Here is a 6,000-nt window from a genome sequence, read left to right on the forward strand (position 1 = left end):
AACCCCACTGTCGGCAGCCCTGAAGATGGTTTTTCGTGGTTTCCCCATTTTCACACCAGGCAAATGCTGGGGCTGTACCTTAATTAAGGCCACGGCCGATTCCTTCCAATTCCTAGGACTTTTCTCTCCCACCGTCGGTGTAACGTAAAACAAATATCAAAAAGAAAAAAGAATAACTACAAGGCATTCATCATACAAATCCAGATGGGTAGGTGGTAGGTGTTAGCTTCCATTCGAGAGATAGTAGATTTCAATCCAGTCATTGTCAGCTTTGGTGGTTTTATATAGTTAAATAGTTCAAACACCTGTAAATGAAGCTGACAGTTCAGCAAGATAACATAACAACCCTCCTGTTAGCCGTGTTCCTGTTTTGAATGTCGTAATGAAAATTAGCCAATACGAGGCCTGTACCTTCATTAAGCCATCGTGGCGCTGGTGGTGGTGATTGCTGTTTTAAGAGAAAGTACAACTAGGCAACCGTCCTCTATATAATACATATCAGAGAGAAAGAATGTTAGGGATCCGAACTTCGAAAAATGAAGGTATCAGCCAAAGGAAGACAAGGTCCACGAAGGAAGTGAAAATGAAGGACTCCCTAGGCCTCGCAACCTAATACCGTCGGGATCGGAAAAGAACAAGAGTTGATCAAGGGAGGTCGAATAGGATAGATGACAGTGAGGAGCTTGGCACAAGGAAGTGGAAGCAATGCCATGACTCAGCTCAAGGACCCGTGGTCTTCAACCAACTCTCCCATGTTGAGAGCCCGTGGGGCCCCTTTTAGTCGCTTCTTACGACAGGCAGGGTATACCGTCGGTGTTGTTTTACCAGCCCCACCCACAGGCGGATAATTAAGCCATGGCCACTAACTTTGCATTCATCCCTAACCGAAGGCCTTCCATGTGTTAGTGCGAAGTTAATCAAATAGCAAAAATGAACACACCTACAGACAGATTGGTGATCTATAAAGGTTTTAAATGACAGAGAAAGTTTTTCGTTGAACGAGCTCACCATTTCTATGATGTACAAATAAACATAATCGAGCGAGTTGGCCGTGCGGTTAGAAGCGAACAGCTGTAAGCTTGTCTTCGGGAGATAGTGGGTTCGAACCCCACTGTCAGCCCTGAAAATATTTGCCCGTGCTTTCCCATTTTCACACAAAGCTGTAGCTTAATTTAGGCCATAGTGGCTTCCTTCTCCTAGCCCCTTCCTATCCCATCATCGTTATAAGACCTATTTGTCTGTCGGTGCGATGTAAAGCCAATTGTAAATTGTAGAGAAACTGTAATTCTACCTGAAAAGCTTTTTGTTCGATAACATCGGGAGACAGATCCTTGCCGTATTAGCAATTCATTCTTATGCTTCTCAACTAGGCACGGAATAGTCTTTACTTAAAATGACTTACGTGTGTGTTATTTCTTGTCGTTCAATGTGAATTGAACAGTCAGAACATTTTTAGTACAGTACTATAAAAAATGTACCAACTATACTCTCTTTGAAAAGGCAGCTGCAACATAGTCAATATCGGAATATTGGCAGGTGGATTTATCTGAGGACCTCCACCTTCCTCATTTCGAAGGTGTTTCTTTATCTATCTCTTTGACGTCAAACAGCAGCGCGGCCACCGGGTGATAGATAGTTAACCACTTTAATTTGAGCGAACAGATGATAGCTCAAAGTACTCGTGGTGTGCTATCGGGCCATTTGCAGCGGAAGTCCTGTTGGGAGCTTACTTGATTACTCAATACAATGTACAACATATAGGTACCATATTACCATACTTCTCTGGATAGACTGAATAAATAGTTTACAATTTAGCATACTGTTACAAGTACTACAAGCAGAAAAGTCCCGAGACGCAAGAGGCTACTACTACTACTACTACTACTACTACTACTACTACTACTACTACTACTACTACTACTACTACTAAATGCTTTCATTCCTCCCGAGGGGGGAGGCGGGCCTCCTAGATGGTGGCGCCATCTCTCAGGCCAGGAGATTTATATATTTTTTTTGTTACTTGTTTTACGTCGCACCGACACGGAAATGTCTTATGGCGACGATGGGACGGGCAGGAAAGGCCCAGGAATGGAAAGGAAGCGGCCGTGGCCTTAATTAAGGTACAGCCCCAGCATTTACCTGGTGTGAAAATGGGAAACCACGGGAAACCATCTTCAGGGCTGCCGACAGTGGGGTTCGAACCCACTATCTCCCAGATGTGAGCTCAGAGCTGCGCGCTCCTAACCGCACGACCAACTCGCCCGGTGAGATTTATATTGGAGAGGTGGTGGTGATTATTGTTTTAAGAGGAAGTACAACTAGGCAACCAGCCTCTAAATAACACTAATCAGAGGGAAAAATAGAAGGGATCCGACACTTCGAAAAATGAAAATATCGGTCAAAGAAAGACAAGGGCCACGAAGGGCGTGAAAATCAAAGACTCCCTAGCCCTCGCAACCTAATACCGTCGGGGTCGGAAAAGAACAAGAGTTGACCAAGGGAGGTCGGATAGGATAGATGAAAGTGAGGAGCCTGGCACAAGTAAGTGGAAGCAATGCCAGGACTCAGCTAAGGGCCCCGTGGTCGCCAACCCACGCTCCAAAGTTCAGAGCCCCTGGGGCCCCTTTTAGTCGCCTCTTACGACAGGCAGGGATACTGTGGGTGGTATTCTACCGCCCCCACCCACAGGGGGTATTATATTGGAGAAGGAGATAGGCGGTGGAAGTGAGAAGGTTGGCGACCGTGGTCTATACTAGGAACTTCCCGACATTCGCCTTAGTGCAGGAGAATGGAAAACCACGGAAAACCATTCTCAGGACTGCCGATGGTGGGGACCAGCCCCTCTCCGTCTCCCGAATACAGAGGTGTAGAGCCACGGTAGAACCATGGCCACGCTGCTCGGTTGGTCGGTCGGAGTGCAGAGCTCTAGGATCACGGGCCATCCGCGGCAACGTGTGGGCCGGGAGGTGGTGTTGGTGGTGATTTCTGTTTTATGATGAAGTACAACTGGGTAACCATCCTCTACATAACACTAATCAGAGAGAAAATGGGAGGGGTCCGACACTTGGACAAATGAAGGTATCGGCCAAAGGAAGACAAGGGTTACGAAGTGCTCTAATACCATCGGGGTAGGGAAAGAAAAAAGTGTTGACCAAAGGAGGTCGGATAGAAAGTAAGTAAGCAATGACAGAACTCATCTGAGAGTCCCGTGGTGGCCAACCGACGGTCCAAAGTTCAGAGCCCCTGGGGTCTCTTACGACAGGCAGGGGACACTGAGGGTGTTATTTTACCGCCCCCACCACAGGAGAATGGGCCAGGAGGCTGACTTCCATCTCGAAAATTCTACTTCCAGTAGCCGATATTGCTGACAGCCTATCCATACCTCATTATTAAAAAGCAACTGACTAAGATTTTTTGCTATATATTTGTGGTGGTGATTCTAATATTATTGTATTTAAGGAGGTCGTCATCATCGACACTGCGTTAGCATGTAATCTTGAAAAATCTACAGAGGTTTAAGAATGGAATGAATAATGCTCCCATCTAGCGGTGAGGATAGTAATTGTGCCGGCTGCCGAAACTTGTTGCACTCCTCTGGGGCGTTGATCAATGACCAACAAATTAAATGAAATTATTTTGGAAACGGTTTCTGGAATGAAAATTGACAGGGAAAACCTGAGTGGATGAGGCAACCCATCCTCTCTGGGGAAAATTAGCAGAGGAAACCACTGCATTGTGGAGAAGAGGGAACTTCAAAGGCTAAGGGAGTAAACCCCGAAGGAAAATCCTCAGGTCAGCAGATGGGTAAATTTGTACTTGCTTTCAACTACAATACAAGCCTCGGATGGGAGTTTAAAAATGGAAATGAAATTGACAAGTCTCTGGCTACAGTTGCACGGTATGATGGTAATCCTGATGTTCGTGCAAGTGTTAGATCAGAGAACAAAACCCGATTTGCAACAATAAATATTTTAACAACTAATGGGAAGGAAAATGAATTGATTGACCTATTGGAGAGACAAAAACTCGACGTCCTGGGATTAAATGAAGTAAAATGGAAAGGGAAAGGAATGAAGAAACTAAGAAAGGGATACAAGTTGTACTGGATGGGTAACAGTAAAGAGAAAAGAAATGGAGTGTGATTTGTAGTGAATCAGAATGTCGAACCAATAGCTGAAGTTGAGTATGTATATAAAAGAATTATAATAATGCACATACATGCAAACAAGGAACTACTGAAGATAGTATAGGTGTATACTCCGCAAACAGGATGTAACGTGGAAGAAAAAGAAGAGTTCCTCAATGGACTGGAAACACATATTATTGGAGACGGGATCATGATAATGGGAGATCTGAATGCTCATGTGGGAACTGATAGAATGGGCTCACATGGGTATGGCGATAGAAATGAAGATGGAGACAAGTTGTTGGACTTTTGTATCAGAAATAACCTGATGATAAAGAACACATGTTTTATGAAGATCAGCCGATATAGTTGGGATGGACAGTATGGAACACTAATCGATTTTGTAATAACAAACCGAGAATGGGGAAGATACGTCATGAATACGAAGATAATCCCCAGTGAAAGTATGAAAGGTGATAATAGATTATTGATTGTGGAATTAAAACAAGTAAAAATCTCTAAAATTATATTGAAGGAAAAACCAAAGGTCAGGATTTGGGAATTGGAGGAGGAGGATAAAAGAATGGCATTCCAAGATTGTATAAACAGGAAGTTGCCTAACACGGAAATACGAAGTGGAGAAGGAGAGTGAGACAATTTAAGACAGACATTTGTGGAAGCAGCAATTGAGGTATGCGGGAAAACAAAAGCAAAGGTTAAGGGAAAGGAGACACGGTGGTGGACAGACAAAAAATAACCGAAATAAAATAAAGGAACAAGGTGAAGAAAGAAATGGGAAAGCAAAAATTGCATCAGAGGGATGAGAATAAAATAGAAAGGTTACATGTGGAATACAAAAGATTGAAACTACAAGTAAAGAGGAGTATCAAGGAAGAAAAGGAGAAATGTTGGGTAGAGTTTACCAACAAAATTGAGCAAGACAGTCGAGGAAATCAGAAACTATTTCATAGAGTAATAAAATCGAAAAGAATAAATCAAGAAAAATCAAGGCATTAGAGAGGGAAGATGGATCCATAGTTAGTACATGACGAAAAAGGTCTTCAGAAGGTGATGACAATGTATTTTGAAAAAAAAATTATAATGAGGATGACTGCTCGGAGGAAGAAGGAGATAAGAAAATGGAAATAATAGATGGAGAAAAAGAAGAGAACCCGATAACATGGTTGGAACTTGAAAAGGCAGTAAAAGCAATGACCAAAGTTAAAGCGAGTGGAAAAGATGAAATCAATGCTGATATGATTAAGGCAGCGGTTGTGGTGGTGGTGATTATTGTTTTAAGAGGAAGTACAACTAGGCAACCAGCCTCTGTATAACACTAATCAAAGAGAAAAATGGAAGGGATCCGACACTTCGAAAAATGAAGATATCGGCCAAAGGAAGACAGGGGCCACGAAGGGCGTGAAAATGAAAGACTCCCTAGCCCTCGCAAACCTAATAGCGTCGGGGTCGGAAAAGAACAAGAGTTGACCAAGGGAGGTTGGATAGGATAATTGAAAGTGAGGAGCCTGGCACAAGTAAGTGGAAGAAATACCAGGACTCAGCTGAGGGCCCCGTGGTCGCCAACCTACGCTCCAAAGTTCAGAGCCCCTGAGGCCATAAGGCAGTGGGAAGCATTGGACTACAGTGGCTATACAGAGCCCTCAATACCATATGGAAGGATGAAAGGATACCTGAAGATTGGCAACGAGGAAGCATTGTACCACTGTTCAAAGAAGGAAGTAGGAAGAAATGTGAAAATTATAGATTTATAACCCTAATATCATATGGGCTAAAAATAATGGAGAAAGACTGAGGAATATAATAGAACCACAGATGGAGGAAGAACAATATGGCTTTAGACCGAATAGATCAAC

This window comes from Anabrus simplex, chromosome 1 (assembly GCF_040414725.1).
Source record: "Anabrus simplex isolate iqAnaSimp1 chromosome 1, ASM4041472v1, whole genome shotgun sequence".
In the NCBI taxonomy this organism is placed as follows: Eukaryota; Metazoa; Arthropoda; class Insecta; order Orthoptera; family Tettigoniidae; genus Anabrus; species Anabrus simplex.